The sequence below is a fragment of the Sorex fumeus genome, unplaced genomic scaffold (assembly GCF_029834395.1).
Source record: "Sorex fumeus unplaced genomic scaffold, SorFum_2.1 ptg000034l, whole genome shotgun sequence".
NCBI lineage: Eukaryota > Metazoa > Chordata > Mammalia > Eulipotyphla > Soricidae > Sorex > Sorex fumeus.
In genome coordinates, this window is record NW_026606091.1 from 24,084,813 (window position 1) to 24,101,483 (window position 16,671).

Genomic DNA, 16,671 nt, shown 5'->3' on the forward strand with positions numbered 1-16,671 from the left:
CTCTCTGGTCCCAGCCCCAACTTGCTTGCTTTTCTGAAAGGCTGGGGGCTTGGGCCACACCTGGCATTGCTGAGGACTCACTCCTGGCCAGGATCAGCTATGTGCAAGGCGAGTGCCTCATCTCCTGCACTGTCTCCCCAGCCCTCGGGAGCCCCCAGCTCACGCCACTGTCTCCCTGTGATGCCTGCTGACACGACAGTCACAGTGGCAAGGACCTCAAAGCTACAGCAACTGAGAGTCACAGCCAGGGAGGAGGCAGCTCAGCAGGAGAGCAGGTACCTTGCGAGAGTGAGGTCCAGGGGCCAATCCCCAGGACCACACACACACACACACACACACACACACACACACACGATAATCTCAGTGACACAGACAAATCACCGGGAGTCACCAAGTCACAGTCATTTTGGGGCAAAGTGCACACTGGGCCATGAATGGGCAGGTGGCCCCAGGTGGTGTCTCTAAAAAATCAAGAGCCAGCGAAGGCCCCTGCTCCCCCCCACCCCCCCGCCAGGGGCCCAGGAGGGGAAGTCGGGCTCAGCCGTCTGCCCACAACCTCAGCACAGGGCCAGCCCTAGCTGCAGGCCCACAGCCACGGGCCTGTCACTATATGAAGGAAAGTCTACGGTGGGGGGGCCTCATCCCCTCCCTCTATCCCTGGGGCAGCCCTGGGGAGGCCGTCTGAGAAGAAGGCACAGGCCGGGACAGGACAGCGCAGGGACTCACTGCTTAGGGGTGCCGGGGAAGGGAAACCTTCCCTTAAGAGATGGGGAGAGAAAAGGAGGCAGACCGGGCAGACACTGGACGTGGCAGAGCGGCCGGCTGCCGTGGGCAGGGAGAAGCAGCACTGGCTGAGGGGGAGCTTGGGAGAGACAGTCGGGGCGGGAGGGAAGCTCCAGGAGGGGGAGGAGGGGCTGAGGCCAGGAGGCCCCCGGATCCCACCAGGCCCCTAGGCAGCCTGGACAGCGTGGGCGGTGGGGGCGGGGGTAGAGGCCTGAGCGGCCAGAGGCTGGGGGGGGGGGGGGGCGGGCGCAGGCTGGGGAGGGAGGCCTGGCCCCTGGCAGCTGGCCCGGCAGGCCCCCCACCAGGGAGGGGGCGGGCTGGGTCAGGGGCCAGCTCCTGGGCTGGGGCTGGCAGTGGGCGCAGCACCCCCACTCCCTCCGTGGCTGTACTCAGGCCTCCAGCTTCTTCTCTCTGCGTCCAGACCTGATCCTTCCCTGGGCCCACGATGCCCCCCCCCCCCCACACACACACACACATACGACCTGGGTTCAGGATTCAAGCCTCATCTCCTGCAGGCTGACCAAGGGGTGTTGACCCATTGCAGGAACCAGCTCCTGGGGCTCCGGGAGAGGACCCCTGCTCCCCTGCAGGCCCCTTCTCCCCCCTCCCCAGAGAAGGGGGCAGGAGAAGCTGCAGTGGGAGAGGGGCTGGGAGGGAGGAAGGGGGGGTTGTGGAGAGCGGTCCCCCAGCTCCAGCCGCTGGCTGAGGTTGTGGAAAGGAGGCGGCCCATTGTCAATGAGTGGGGGGGGTGGGTATCCGCACCTGCTGTTGTGACCTCCACAGCCGGAGATGGGGGCCTGGGGGGGGACAAGATTCCGATGGATTTTGGCAGCAGCCTGGACTCTGAGTGCTCAACGCCCCCCCCCCAGCCTCTTGCACCATGGGGACCCTGAGATCAGCGTGTGCGTGCCCTGTTGCACGTGTGTGCGGGCGTGCAGGGGAGGAGAGCCTGAGGCAGCTGGAAGGTGTCCTGGGGCAGGGGGCACCCCACCGACGGAGCACTTCTTGAGGGCCCCTGCATGCTGCCCGGTGGCCAGCAGAATGCAGACACACGTGCAGGTCCCCCACCCCCCACCCCACCAAGGCAGGTCTGGTCTCTCCCTGGAAAGCCCTCTGCTCCAGGGGGCCCTAGCACACCAGCAGGGAGCAGGAAAGGGCAGAGAAGTTCACAGCCTCCCTTTGGGCAGAGGGGGGTCCTGGACAACTTCACAGAGTCAAATCCCCCCATCACCCAGCCTTAGTCCAACGTCCTTTGGCTTTTGGCAGCATCGGAGCAAACACTACCCAGAACAGGCCTGCACACGGGCAGGTTGGGTGTTTGGGAGAGAGGAAGGGGTTGCAGGAAGGACCCCTGTAACCAGGGAACAGCCACAGAACAGGCTGGGGTGGGGGGGAGGGCGTCCCTTCGCTTAGGGGCATCTACGGAGGATGAACTAGGGCGGGAAGGGGGCGCAGGAGACGGACTAGAGGGAGGACAGCCCAGCTGGCCAGACTTCGGTGGCTCGGACAAAGACCTATTTGCCTCAGAAGCTCAGTCCCCTTTCCCCCCCAACACCACACACACACACAACGTTGCAAAGGGGTAGACACTCCCTGGGACACACACAGAGGTCAATCCTTGCAAGCTGGTGGGTATGCACACAGGCACACACGTAGGCATGCGCACACACACACACACGCACACACACATACACACACGGTGGGTGTGGGCTTTCGGGGCCATCAGGATGAAGGGGTCTTTCTGAGAGCCCGAGTGGCATGGGGCAGGGAGGTCCCAAGCCCTGCTCTCTCGCCCATAACACGCATGCACTGCACATACGACTGCTGAGGAAGTTTCTGGTCTGCTGGGCAAGAGAAAGCATCCTTCCTCCCCCGGCTCCCTCCTCGCAGCGGGGAAGCCAGAGCAATCTGTTCCTGATGGGTAAACACAGGCCTGAGTACGCGCGCGCACATGCTCACACACACCCCAGTCGCTCGGGGGGCACCCAGTGCCCGGTGAGACGGCGCACACATGAGGGCCCTCACTCCCCGGGGGAAGAGCTCCCCAACACCACCCACCTCCACGTACACACACACACACACACACACACACACACACACACACACACAGAGCCAGCCCTGAGGAACAGACATGCCCTGGCAGACAGGGACACCCCGAAGAGTGGACCATCCCGCCCACACAGCCTGGCTTCCTGTGTGGACACCCACTGCCACAGCCTCCCCCGGGCTGGGGCGCGCGCACGGGCATGACAGCCAGAGTCTCACAGACACACGGGCTCTCGCGTTTGCTCAGCAGAACAGCCCCCGTCTCACATATGGATACCATCACACACTCGGAACGGCCGATCTTCCGCACAGATACCATCGCACCTCCAGAAACCGGAGCCCCCTGTCACCCTCAGCCCCTTACACACCCCCAGGAATCCTCGGTCCAGGCTGGGGGGGGGGGAGGGAGGGTGGAGACTGCAGGGAGGGGAGGGAGGCGGGGAATAAAGCTCAGTGTGGCCTTAGGCAGGGCGGAAGAGGGAACGAGGGAACGAGGGAACGAGGAATTCTGGTGGTTCCTGCAAATCTGAGGAGATAGAACGAGCAGAGTCTTCCTCAGCAGCTCTGCCCCACACAAGCCTGCTCTCGCTGCGGCCAGGGAACGAAGAGGTCAGGCCAGAGACAAGACTAAGGAAGTGCTGGGACCAGAGTCCCAGGGTCACTGCGACAGTGGGCATCAGGAAGCCCTGGAGACGGGCGGCTCCCCAAGTCCCTCCTGCTCCCCTGTTCCGCTGCTGCTGCCACTTACAGGGGACTCCGGGTCTCCCCACACTCTTCTGCGCCCACAGCTGCAGGGCATGGCGGGGGTGGGAGCAGGAAAGGAAAGAAGGGGGGGGCTCTACCTCAGGTCCCTGCCAGAGCCCTGTCATCGCCCATGTCAGGTCTGAAGCGATATGGGGACAGGCGTCCTGCAGTAGTCGGACTGGCCAGCTGGCCGACCTGGGCCTCGTCTGACTCAGGAGTCCCAGAGAAGCAGAATCCCCGAGCATCCATGGACCCGGAGGCACAGAGTCTCCCCAGCACACACCCACAGAGAGAGACAGAATCAGAGACAGAGACAGACAGAGAGGCAGAAAGACACAGAGAGACAGAGACAGAGGGACAGAGACAGGCCAAGACAGAGGGTCAGAGACAGAGACAGAGGGACAGATACAGAAAGAGAAAGAGAGAGAGACAAACAAAGACAGAGAGACAAAGAGAGACAAAGACAGAGGGACAGAGACACAGAGAGACAGAGAGATACAGAGACAGAGAGACAGAGACTGAGAGAGACAAAGACAGAGGGACAGAGACACAGAGACAGAGAGGGCCATGTCGCTGTCCAGGCAAGAGGGAGTCCAGGTACGGCCAGCTAAGCCCCACACCCAGCACCCTGGGGGGCTCCTGACACTCCCCCCAACTGCCACTCCAGGTGCCACTTGGGCCCTGAGACCCCCTCAGCAGAGGAGTGTGACACAGCTCTCAGGACCCCCGGAGCAGGCCCCAGCTCAAGGAAAACAGGCAGGGACCGTCCCTGGAGGCACTTGGAGAGAGCAGGACCAGGCACTTGGAGAGAGCAGGACCAGGTTTCAGAGAGCTGAAACCAGGCGGCCCGGCCCGGTGACACGGACCGCAGGGGAACCAGGCAGAGGGGACTGAAGTCGGCTGGGAGGTGGGGACAAACCCAGCCAGGCTTGGTGATCACATTCCATGGGGCCGGATGTGCGAAAGAGAGATACCAGGGGCTCATCCCCGGTGCAGCCGGCCTCCAGGGTAGCCCCCTTCCCACCCACAGGTGGCAGCCCCTGCCCCAGGCCTGGGACCCGCCCCGGGAGCCCCCTCCTCCCTCCCTCCCTCCCTCTCTCTCTGCAATGAGGCGGCTGCAGGCAGCGACGGCCGGGCCCCATCCCGGGGACCTCAGGAAGTCCCAGTCCCTCCCACCGGCTGCAGAGGCCGGGGGGCTGGGGGAGAGGAGCGAGGGGAGCAGAGGGGAGCCGCGCCGAGGAGCGGAGAGAGACAGCTTGGCAGGGGAGCGCGCCGAGCAGCCGCGGGGGGCGTGGGGCCGGCCGAGGAGCGGGAAGCGCCGGGGCGGGCGGACGGGCGGGCGCTGCGCGGCCCCCGCGGGGTGACAGGCGCCCCGGCCCCCGCGGCCACTGACCTGGTCCCCCGCGCAGACATCGGGCCCCCCGGGGGTCGGGGCTGGGGGTCCGGCGAGCGGGCGAGGCGGCGGCGGCGGCGGCCGGGAGGAGGGAAGGCAGGCGCAGCGCGCGGAGCGAGCGGGCGAGCCCAGGGAGCGAGTGAGGGACGGCCGCGGGGAGTGAGGTCATCCTTTGAATCTAATTGTCTGAGTCAGGAGGAGATGTGGCACTTGATGCAGGGGGGAGGGACGAGGCGACCCTGGGGTGGGGGCGGAGGGGGGCCAGGCTGGTGTGGGTCCAGGGGAGCAACTTGGACCGAGGCCCCCTCCCTCCCCGGCCCCACCCGAAGCCCCACCGGTCTGCACCCTGCAGGTCTTCCTCTGGGGCTGCCCTGCCCAGGGGGACGGCTCGGTCCGGAGAGGTGAGGGCCAAGCCTCCAGCCGCTCCCCTGGCTTTCTCCTAGGAGGTGACCCCACCCAGCCCCAGTCCAAGCCACCTTGGGGATAACCCTCCCACTCCACCCCACCAGGGTCGTGGGCACAGTCCTCTGAGGTTGAAGGGGAGGGGGGCCTTCAGCCAGTACCCCCAGCTACCGGGAAGGGGGGCAGAGGGGGTGCAAAGAGGAACGGGAGTCCCCGTCATCTCATCTCTCTGCCCCAAGTCATTCTAGCACTGACACTGTGCCCCAGCTCACCCGCCTGCCACCTGAGGATGATGGAGCCATGCACCCAGCCCCCATCACTGCCCTTGGGGTGGGGGGGCATTCCTGGAGCAGGGAGAGCCACCGGGGGTCAGAGTCCAGCCAGGGAGCCAGGGCCCGAGGAAGGGAGTGATGGGGGGGGTCGCGGGGTGAGGGGTGTTGCAGCTAGACCGCCAGGTCCTGGGTCTGTCACATGTACAAGCCCATCCGTGCACACAAGGACATGCACACATGGGTGAACAGGGGCGGGGGGGGGGGGGGAGAAGGGGGCACCCTGCTGCAGCCAAGGCTGTGTGCACCCAGGGCCACACACCTCTCCCCTCGCCCCCAGGGGGGAAGGGTGATAAATATTTAAGGGGCTTTTAGCTCAGAAGGGGCTGAAGCTGGGGGAGGGAGATCCACGATGCCTGATTAATGGGGTTACGGGCTTGGATCAATCCGTCCGCCCGCTGCTCCCTCCTCCTCCCTCCCTCCGCCTAATGCGCTTTATCAGGAGACGCTTTTCTGACTTGGCAGCGTCGGGTGTTTTAAATAGACCCATTTAGAGCAGGGGTTGGGGGGGGGAGAAAGGAAGGGGGGGAGGGAGATAGAGATTGAGACAGGCCGGGAGACAGAGACGAATCAGGAGAGAGACGCCCGGAAGAGAGAGCCGGGAGACGCAGGGCCAGAGGCTGGGCCACATGGAGGCTTCAGCGAGGGGCTGGAGGGGTGACGGAGGCCATGGAGAAACTGGGGGGTCCAAGGAGCACAAACAAGCAAATCACACACACACACACACACACACACACACACACACACGCACACACACAGTCTTTGGTTGCAGGGAGAAGCCAGGAGACTCAGCGAAGGCTGAACACTCCAGCGCCTAGCAGATACCTTTTATTTCCAAAAACAGTTTTTCATCCACTTTGTTAAATTAAAAAGCCGTTTTTAAAGTGGGGCTGGAGGTGCTCTGCAGGGGTGCGGGGGGGGGAGGTGGACATCCTGCCAAGTCCTCCCTCCTGGCCTCTTCCTCAGCCCCCACAGAAGCTGCCTGGGCCCGACCCCACAGGGTTGTTCTCCAGCCCCACTGTCTGGGCTCCCCAGGGACAGGGTCAGGGTATCTGAGCTACTGGCCACTAGCAGAACGTCCTTCCTGACCACCAGCCTCTGACCTCCAGCCCCTGCGGCCCTCCGCGGGCGCACTCAGGGCACCCCCACCCCTCAGCTCAGTAGTTCACTTTCCCAACAAGCCACAGGGGTGGGGGGAGCGGGGGGCGACCCCGGACACCTAGATAGAATCTGCGACTGTGGAAATCCAGCCTCTCTCCATCCCCCCCACCCCCGCCCTGCGCCCTCCGGGGAGCAGGGGAGAGAGGGAAGCATCACTCAGCCATCTGGAGCTTCCCTCCTCTTCAGAACCCCAGTTCCATGCTAAGCCCCTTTGCTGGCCCCTGGGAAACCCCACCTCACTCTCCACAACACCCCAGTCCCCCAGTCGTGGAGGGCCCGGTCCCCCCGACTCCGGGCCGGGAAAATGGCCAGTCTGTTTGGGACTGGAGATGAAAAGCCGGTGGCCTTTGTGGGCCTCTGGCGGGCTTTGGACAATAGGCCCTTCCGTTCCGCTCCAGCGCCTCGATTCCTTGGACGCCCCCACCCCCGGGCTGCCAATCCAGGGGCCTTGCCTGGGTTGAATGAAAGGCAAGGAGCGTCAGGCCCAGCCCCGCGCCTGGCCCCCAGAAGATTCTGGACTCTCTACCCTCCCCCGCACACGCATACTCCGATTCTGTCTCTTGCAAAGACCTTCTCCTCCCCTCCAACCAGAGAGATTCTTCTGGGGGGGGGGGGGCACAGAGAGGGAGCCTGGCAGCAAGAGAGAAAAGCACCAGCACATCTAGAATCCACCCCCCCCAAAACGCAGAACCCCATTTTCCGGCCTGGCTTTGCCATGGCCTGGGTGACCAAGGGGGACTCTCTTCCTCTTCACTGGGCTATGGAAGTGCCCCTGGACAGTGTTCCACCCACAGGGGGCCCCACTGCCTCCAGGGGAGCACTGAACCGGAGGGGCGGGGTAGGTCCACTTGCCGGAATAAGTTAGCTGTTGGGCAGTACTGCAGGGACCATACTTCGCAGGGACGGCTGTGCCAGAACAAGCGCCTTAAGCCCAGCACTAGTTTTTTGGCGGGAAGGAGAGGGGGTCTGCTCCCAGAGGGAGGAAGGGCTGTCCTAGGGCCCTGCACCTACCTCTTCACCTCCGGCCGCTCACCGAGCACATCAACGTCCACCAACCGTCTCCTCCGCACCAGACTCTTGCCCGCAACTTCCAAAACCAAGGGGGCAGGATGATGCGACAAAGTTGGACTCTAGAAGGGCAAAGGGCACATGTCAGAGGTCTCAGGGGAGCCGAGCCACTGGGCCTTCGTGTGCTCTTTCTCTCTCTTCTCACAACTCCACTGTGAGAAGAGGGAAACAGAGGCAGGCAGCGCGGAAGGATCTGGAAGAGGAAAAGCTGGGACAAGTCCCAGTGCCCTCCAGCACCCCTTGCTGACTTGAGGTCCTGAACCACCGGGGGACAAAGGGAGACCAAAAATCAGTGGCCTGACCCCCACCACCCCCACCTCCTGCCCCTCCCACCCCGACAAGTTTTTACATACCTACAAGCATTCCCACATCCCCACCTGGGCAGCCGACAGACATAAGTACCTCCGAATCCCACACATTCTCCCAGGCTCGCTCACACAGAGACATATGGCCACCGGCAGGGCAGAACCCCTCCCCCCCACCACCATCCTCTTCCTCTGCCTCATCCACACTATGATTTATTGAGCATCTGTTATGTGTCAGAAGCTATGTCAGGCACTGTGTGTGCATTATCTCATTTAATCCTCATGACTTCGCCATGAGGTAGGTTCTATTCTTATCCCTATGGACTGCTGAAGAAACCGAGATTCAGGAAGGTTAATTAACTGGCCCCAGAGCACAGGGCTGATGAGTTCCAGAAGAGGGATTGAGTTCGAGTCCAGCTCCAAAGCCCTTTTGCTATGCCAACGCCCTTCCTTCTCTCTTTCCTTCCTGCTGGTGCCTCTGAGGCAGAGAGCCTAAGTTTTTAGCCTACATTTTTGTCCCAAGGCATCAAAACCACCTTTGGAGGCATTCTTGTCTCCATTTTACAGATGAGGAAAACTGAGCCTCAGAGAGAAAAAGCATTTTGCCGGCTGAAGAAGGTCAGGTGGCGGCCACTATTCTTCAGGCTCTGAGGTTCTCACTGTCTCTGACATCCCCGGAGATCCTGAGGTCCAATTGCCCATCTCCCCAAAGAAAAACCAAAAGCTAAAAAATCAGTCTCAGAGAGGCATGCTGAGATGCCTGGACTCTCACCCACTCACCTACCATCCAACTCTACCCAGAGAAGCAGGAATCCCCCGCAACCTGCCCCACACACACACACACACATACACACACAGACATGGGAGATGGCCCGAGTCCAAAACACCGTGCAGAACACAGACTGGCTAGAGGCAACAGACAGAGATACCATGACACAGGCCCTGGGAGAGCGGACCTGGGCAGACAGACACATGGGGGGCAGGGGGTGGGGCCAAGTCAGAGACTTGTCAGAAAAGACGTCTACATGGACTGACAAGGAATAGGACAAGAGAAAGGGCGCTTGCCTTGCATGCGGCCGACCCCAGCTTGATCCTCAGCACCGCCTACGGTGCTCAGCACCCCTGAGCACAGAGCCAGGAATGATCCCGGAGCACCATAGGCTGTGGCCCCAAAGCCAAGAAAACTAACTTAATGCAATACTATCATTGGGGGAAGAAAAAAAAAAAAGGAAAAGGAGACAATAGAGGGAACAGAAGCTGACATGATAAAACAACAGCGTGCACCCAGACACATTCTCCAAGTTGCACAGGAAGCCAGTTGTGAAAGCGAGTGTGGCCTGGCTGTGTGGTGGTGTGTGGACATGTGCATGTGCGGGGGGGGGGTGCTGCAGGCTGTATCGCCACGCACATTACACCAGCTGCTTCCAGCAATCTCATCTGATTAATAATAAATGCCCTGTAATTACAGCCGCTCCCCCAGTCCTTCTTCCTGTTTTTTGTCAGCTGCCGCCAGGCCAGCCCCCTATGGACCCCAAGGACCCCTCCACCCTCACCTGCTGCCTTCTAGAAGGCGGGGAGGATGTGGGCTGACCAAGGAGGCCAGAGTCCCAATCTGAGGGGGAAATACACCCCTACTGGGATACAGACGCCCTCTGCCTCCAGACCAAAGGTCATTTCCCTTAGGTCTGACCTGGAACTCCCTTTTACCCTGGATATAATCTGTAGCCCCCCAATAGCCTAAGTCTGGGACGCAAAGGTGAACTCTGAACTCCCCTTACCCATTCTTCCTTTTCTTTCTATGTGTGTGTGTGTGTGTGTGTGTGTGTGATTCTTTTTTGGAGGGTGTGGAGGGTAAAGGGCACGCCCGGCAGTGCTCAGGGCTCACTCCTGGTTCTCTGTGCTTATGAGGTACTCCTGGCGGGGCCCAGCGGTCTATATGGGGTGCCATGGATTGGACCCGGTTGGCCACGTACCAGGCAAGCGCCCGACCCCCTGTACTGTAGAGCTCAGGCCCCTTTCTCTTTTCTTCTTGGTGGGAGCTTCCGTCACACCCGGCAATGCTCAGAGGCTACTCCCGGCTCTGCACTTGGGGCTCTGCACTTGGAAGTGGCTCCCGGTGATGCTCAGGGGATCACGTGGCGCTGGGGCTGGGACCAGGGCCTCCTGCATGCAGAGCATGTCCTCCAGCCCTTGGAGCTGAGGAGGAGCCCTCTCCAGCCACAGCTTATTCGTTCTTTATCTCTCCCTGGCTAAAAGAAGGCGCCACTCACAGACTCCCCCTCGCTGGGGGTACCCCACAGGCTCAAAGCATCAAAGGACCGGGATGCGAACCCACCCCCACCCTCCAGACCCCCCCCAGCCCATCGCCCCACCTCACACAGCCCCCCACCCCCCCGAGTCTGCCCACTGCGGTCCTCATGCTCTGGACACTTAGGCGGCCCCTCCTCCCAGCCCAAGCCCCCTCCCCAGGTCCACCTCCCTCCAGGCCTCCCACCCTCGCTCTCCAAGGCAGCTCTATCAGAATCAGCTGCGGGTTTGTGCTGATCTGTTTCTAATCGCTGGGGCCTGGTTCACGCTTGCCCCCCCACCCCAATATTGATTCCATTATTTGGAGAGTCATTGACGTCAGGGGCCTGGATGGGTGCCAAAACCGCCTTCTCTCCAGGCCTGGGCTGGGGCCCAGCCCCCCCATCCCACAATTTCACGGAGGGGCCCCAAAAGGTCAACGCACGGGCCAAGGTCACACACAGTCTACCCTCAGAGGCTGGGCACGGCTTACCTTTTCCCAGGAAGAGGGCGACCTGAAGGCCTGGGGGGCTGAAACAAGGTGGGGGCTAGGAAAGGGGGGTGCAGGAACCTCACTGGGACTCAGACTGCTGGGCAGGGCTGGGGTGAGGGCACAGTGGCTCAGAAAAGCCTCCTTGGAGAAAATGTGGGTTTCTCTGCCACACACCTATTTGGAGCAGCCTAAAGAGGAACTTGATGTTCACAGTGTGATAGCTCTGCGTCCCGAGGCTGTCCTGGAAGGAATTCTCTGTGCCCAGAGCCTTGGCCATCAGAGCCTACCTGGCACCCCACCCGTCTGACCCATCTCTGCTCCCTGGGAAACAGAAGCAGCTCTGTGTGCAGGGCTCTCCCGCACAGGAAGCCTCCGTTTCGTTTCCCCACATCACCACAGTCTCCCGGCGGCTCTGAGAAAGGGGGATGTGTGTGTGAGTGTGTGAGTGTGTGTGTCAGAGTGTGAGAACGTGTGAGTGAATGTGAGAGTATGTGTGTATGTGTGCCACAGTATGTGAGAGTATGTGTGAGTGTGTGTGAGAGAGCATGTGTGTGAGTATGCGAGTGTGTGGGGGACTGTGTGTGTATGCAAGCGTGTGAACGTATGTATGTGTATGTGAGTGTACTCATGTACTCTCTCTCTCCCTCTCTCTCTCCCCCCTCTCTGTCTCTGTCTATCTCTCGTCTCTCCCTTTCTCTGTCTCTCTCCCTCCCTCTGTCTCTCCTCCTCTCTCTGTCTCTGTCTCTCTCTCTGTATCTCTCTCCCTCTCTCCCTTTCTCTCTCCCTCTCTCTCCTTCTCTCTGTCACTCTCTGTCTCTGTCTCTCTGTCTCTGTCTCTGTCTCTCTCTCTCTCTCTCTGTCTCTTGTGCCTCTGAGATAGAGCCATGGTTACACTCACCCCACTGGCACTGTCCAGGCTCTCTGGCCAGGCAGGGATTTTTTTTTCCTTAGAAGTCAAATCCTATGTTCTCAGACGTGACTAACCCATACGAACAGTGGCTGATGCCCCCTGCAGTGCCACGGGCCCAGCGCCAGCCTTGGGGCTCAGCGATGGGGCCCACTATCTTGGCTGAGGTCTAGAAACCCGGGCCCAGAGAGAACAGGGGACACGTGGCCACAGTGGGAGAAAGGGGCCTTCCACCTCTTGGAAAATCCTAAGTGGGAGAAAACAGACTTGGCCTCAGAGTTGGGGCCTGTACTGTGCCCTGAGCCCCCCAGTCAGACCTCTCCCCTGGGTCCACTTCCCCATCCCTACTTTGGTCTAACCCATAAACCACTCAAGTCCTTCAAGCCAAATAGCAGTGAACAGCAGGAGCTATAGACACAGGGTCTAAACCCCCAGGGGCTGCAGTCTGGGGGCAACACCACAGAGATCCCAGCCGCCTGGGTACCACGGGGCTTCTGGATGGTCACTATGCCAGCTCACCGGGCCTGGTAGGAGGCAAATGCTCCAGCTGGGGATGAAAAGACGGTGCCGGTTTTGCCTTGCACACGACCCATCTGGGTGAGGTCCCCCGCACCACCAACAGTGATTCCTGAGCACATAGACCTCGAGTCAGCCCTGGTGTGGCTAAAAACCAACAAAATAAGCATTGGGAGTGGAGGTAGGGCACAATGACAGCTCCGTGCTGCCCAGAGGTCACCACCGGCGACTCTGGGGAGCTGCTGGACTTGGCTCCTTCCCCAGGTCTCCTCTGTCCCCACATTCCTCCCTCCACCCGTCCCCCCCAGGCCCCCTCCTATTCTGCAAGGCTCTGTACTTCAGGGACTCCCGTGCCCTCTGCAGAGTGCGGGGGTGACCTCAGCGCTCTGGGCCCACTTGCCTCCCAGCCCCTCCCCACAGGAAGCCTGGAGTGCGCCCTGTGGAGGGTGTGGTCACCCAGGGAGTTTACACAGCTGAAGTCCCCCCAGCCCACGGTGGGTCTGGAAGAGGGGTCAGCTCTCTCTTCTCAGCCTCTGTGCTCTCTGGGACCCCCCCTTCCACTAGGCACACATGGTCCCCCCCCCAACCCATCTGCATTTCAAAGAAAATCCACTCCATATGTTTCCGATTCATTTACACTTCAACTCGCCATGGGGGGGCAGAGAGCAGGGCGCCTCCACTCCAAGCCCCCCCCTCCCCGCCCCCAGAAGGGGGCTGGAGAGCACGTGTCCCCTTCTGGGGCAGAGCAGTTCCACCAGCGCCCAAGGCAGAGCTCTACCCTGACAGGGAGGGGCTCCCCGTGAGGGTGCAGGGATGAGGAACCTCAAGCAGCCCCTCCGTGGGCCTCTTGAGTCAGGGGGAGGGGGTGTCCCCGAGGCAGGTGAGACAGGTGGAGTTGTAGGGTCGGTGGCACCTACAGCCCCCCCCCCAACCCTCCCCACTCTCTGGGCCAAAATTTTGATCCTCTGCCGAGGCTCTTGGAAAAGGCTAGGCACACCCTGGGGTGGGGGTCAGGGCTCAACAGGCTTTCCAGAGGAAGGGAAGGTAGGTGCACCTCCAGAAGCCCTGCTCCCACCAGCCAGGGGCCTTCCCACTGCACATCTGGGCGAACCCGGACAGTCTACATCCTGGAAAGGTCCAGCCCCTCGGTCAGGCCTAAGGCGGGCTGGGGGTGGGGGTGGGGGCGGAATGGAGGACAGACATCTTCTCACCTCACACCTCACCCTCTAGACCACAGCCTAGAGGATTTAGCCAGGAGCGGGGGTGGGGGGGCACACATGGACTCTAGACTAGACCCCCACCCCACGCCCATCCATCAAAGCCGCCCAAACTCCCAAAAGCTCAGGTAAGAGGCCGCTCTCATGAGAAAGGCCGAGGTCTGACGGGGCCCAGTAGGCTTCAGGGGCGACCCAGCTTGTATCCTCCCTGTCCCCATCCCCACATACTCCAGGACGGGCACCTCTTCCTTGGCCCACGTGTCCTCACAAAGTGCCGTCAGAGCTGCCCGCCATGAGCTCTGAGCACCACAGTCCTACTTAGTCTGAAGGGGAGTTGGGGAGCCAGGGTGCCCCTGGCAAAACACCCCCATCTTCCGTGTAAGCCTAGGCAGGAGCCGACCCATCCCGGTCAGCACAAGCAGCAGAACCCGCGTGAGGCTGAGGTGTGCCCGCTCTCCGCATGGGCCTGTCTCGGACCAGGTGCCTCTGGTAGTCTGAGTGGAAACAGATTCCAGAGTGATCGCGGGATGGAGGGACGCTGGCAGGGAGCTGTCTGCCAACCTGCGTATCTCAGACCCCCAGACCCTCGGTGACCCCCAGCAGGGCCCCCGTGAGTCTGAGGGGGAACGTGAAGACAAACAAGGTCACGGACTCCAGGATCCACAGCAGCCTCAGGCTTCTGACATGAGTCTGAGGGTTGGAGCCCCAGAACATTCCTGCGCAGGTGAGGAAACTCTGGGGTCCCACGTGAGTTCACCCAGTGAGTCTCGAGAGGGGCCGCAAGGTCTCAGCATCAACCTGGGAGCCTCGGGGTAAGGGTGAGCCTTGAAACCCGGCCCCCCGCAGCCACAGGCACCCCAGAAAACGAGTGAGGGTGCATTTGCATCTCCTCATCTGTGTGCGTCCCTGTCACGTGTGTAACTTCCAAGGCCCCACAAAGAAGTCAAATGCCTCAGTGTGAAATCTGGGTACAAATTCCAGGTCCCAAGCAAGGAGTCTTCTTGCTTGAGTGTGAAAATCTCAGTTCTGTTCTTGGGGCCACACCTGACTGTCGCTCCCAGCCGTGCTTAGGGGACCAGGTGGTGCCAGGGCTCAAATCTGGGCCTCCCTTGTGCAAAACAGGCACTCAGCCCCTTGCGTCCCTGTGAACCGGAAACTCCGAGTCTTTGGAGGAGGTGCAGAGTCCCTGAGTGTCAGCCGGGCTGGAAAGGGAACTGGCTGGGTCACCAGCCTTTCCCAGGAGCCCCAGGCACGAGCCCAGAACTTTGTGTGGGTTATGACAGTGGGGACACATAAGGCCCTTCCGGCCCACCCTGGCCTCCTGAGTCCCTCAGTCCTAAGACTGTCTGACTCTGCCAGCCCCATCTCCACCCACACAACGGGTCTAGCATCACCCCCCAGAGCAAGGCACAAAAACGCACCCCTAGACACATCCCACAGATGCACAAACACCCCCAGCACTTCAGATACCCCCTCACTGCCCCCCATCACAGCTAGGCAGAACATCCCTAGCGATCCCAAGTACTAACCGGGGAAACCATCAGTGTTACAGACATACACTTGCAGAGTGGCAGGCCGACCCACACCCAGAACTGCAGATAAGCTGCCAGACACACACACACACACACACACACACACACACGCTTCTCAAGAGGGAGAGACGAGACTGGAAAGAGAAAGAAAATCCTGAATTTTCAACAAGGCGTGAAATAGTCCTGCCCGCCTGAAGCTACCGGAGGGGGAGGGGGCGGGCGCGAGGGCGAGCGGCTGGAGGAGGAGGAGAGGCTGGGGAGGAGAGCGAGGCGAGGAGCCGAGTCCCAGAGCTGTCCGTCTGCTGACCTCCCCGCGGCCCAGCCCCCACGCACCCGGAGAGCCACGACTCGGAGCCACACCGCCGCCGCCCCGAGGGCCCGCTCACAGCCACGCGCGCTGGGCGCACACGGGCGGACTCACAAAGAGCCACTTGGGGACAAGGCACGAGCGGACTCACCGGACACAGAAGGCAGGACTTACAAAGAGGCGCTGGAAAAAGCCACTCCAAAGAGCTACAACGCGCGCGCCCTTCACACACACACACACACACACACACACACACACACACACACACACACACACACCGGATTCACACGGACACGCATACACCGGCTGACGCGAGGCCGTCCGTTCACACCCCTGGGCGCTTTGAAGTCCAGATTTGTACCAAGGAGGGAGCCGCCTCCAAGGGTGCGGGGGTCAGTCACCACGACCCCCCAGCTCCGGAATTTTCCCAGACCCCGAGCGCTTTGCGGAGATCTGGGGGAGCCCCGGGCGGGCTGGACGATCCGCGCTGGACACCTCCGCGCCAAGCCAATTGTCCGCCCCCACCACCAACCACCACCACCACCACGCCCAACCCCGGGCGCGCCCGGACGTGGGGGGCCGCTTCTCCAGCGCTCTCGCCCCCGAGTGTGCGGGCAAAGTTTCCGGTGAACTTTCCTTCCCCACCCTCAGCCCCGGGCCCACGCGTGTCCCCTTCCCGCTTCCCGCGCGCACGGGGCGCCGCGGGGCTGTCGGGCCGCGGAGGGCTCGAGGGTCCGGCCGCGCGCGCTCTGCCGCGGGGGAACTCACCGCGCCCTCGGGCCGCCGGGGCTCCGCGCTGCGCCCTTCGGCTGTCCGCGGCGGGGAGCGAGCCCCGGAGCGCGGAGCTCCCACCGCTGCCGGATCTCCCCGCCGCCGAGCCCCGCGCCGCGCAGGCTGGAGCCGCCGCCGCCGCCGCCGCCGCCGCCGCCGCCGCCGCCGCCCGCTCTGCACCGGCTCTTCGGCGCTCGGCGGCTTTAACCCCCCCATCCTCCTCCCTCCCTCGCGCGCTCCCTCCCTCCTTCCCTCGCCCATGTGACCGCGGGCGCCCGCTCGGCCGCGCGCGCCCTCGCTCCCCTCCCCCTCCCGCCTTGTCTCCCCGCGCCTCCGCGGCCGCGCGCCACGACCCCCTCCCGGCCACGGCCCCGGCGCGTCCCCGCCCGAGCCGGCTCCCGCGCCTGGCAC

At 62.1% G+C, this 16,671-nt stretch overlaps 1 protein-coding gene across 2 annotated transcripts in view; it reads right to left on the reverse strand.

Moving 5' to 3' along the window:
- The window catches only part of CNTFR (ciliary neurotrophic factor receptor), a 40,578-nt gene extending 24,148 nt beyond the window's left edge, over nucleotides 1-16,430 (reverse strand). For both annotated transcript variants that reach the window (XM_056117252.1, XM_056117253.1), the window contains exons 1-2: nucleotides 16,258-16,430; nucleotides 7,870-7,988 (exon numbers count right to left, since the gene is read on the reverse strand). The gene's annotated coding sequence lies outside the window, so the exon portion shown is untranslated. The remainder of the gene's footprint in view (nucleotides 1-7,869; nucleotides 7,989-16,257) is intronic.
- Nucleotides 16,431-16,671: the final 241 nt, after the last annotated feature.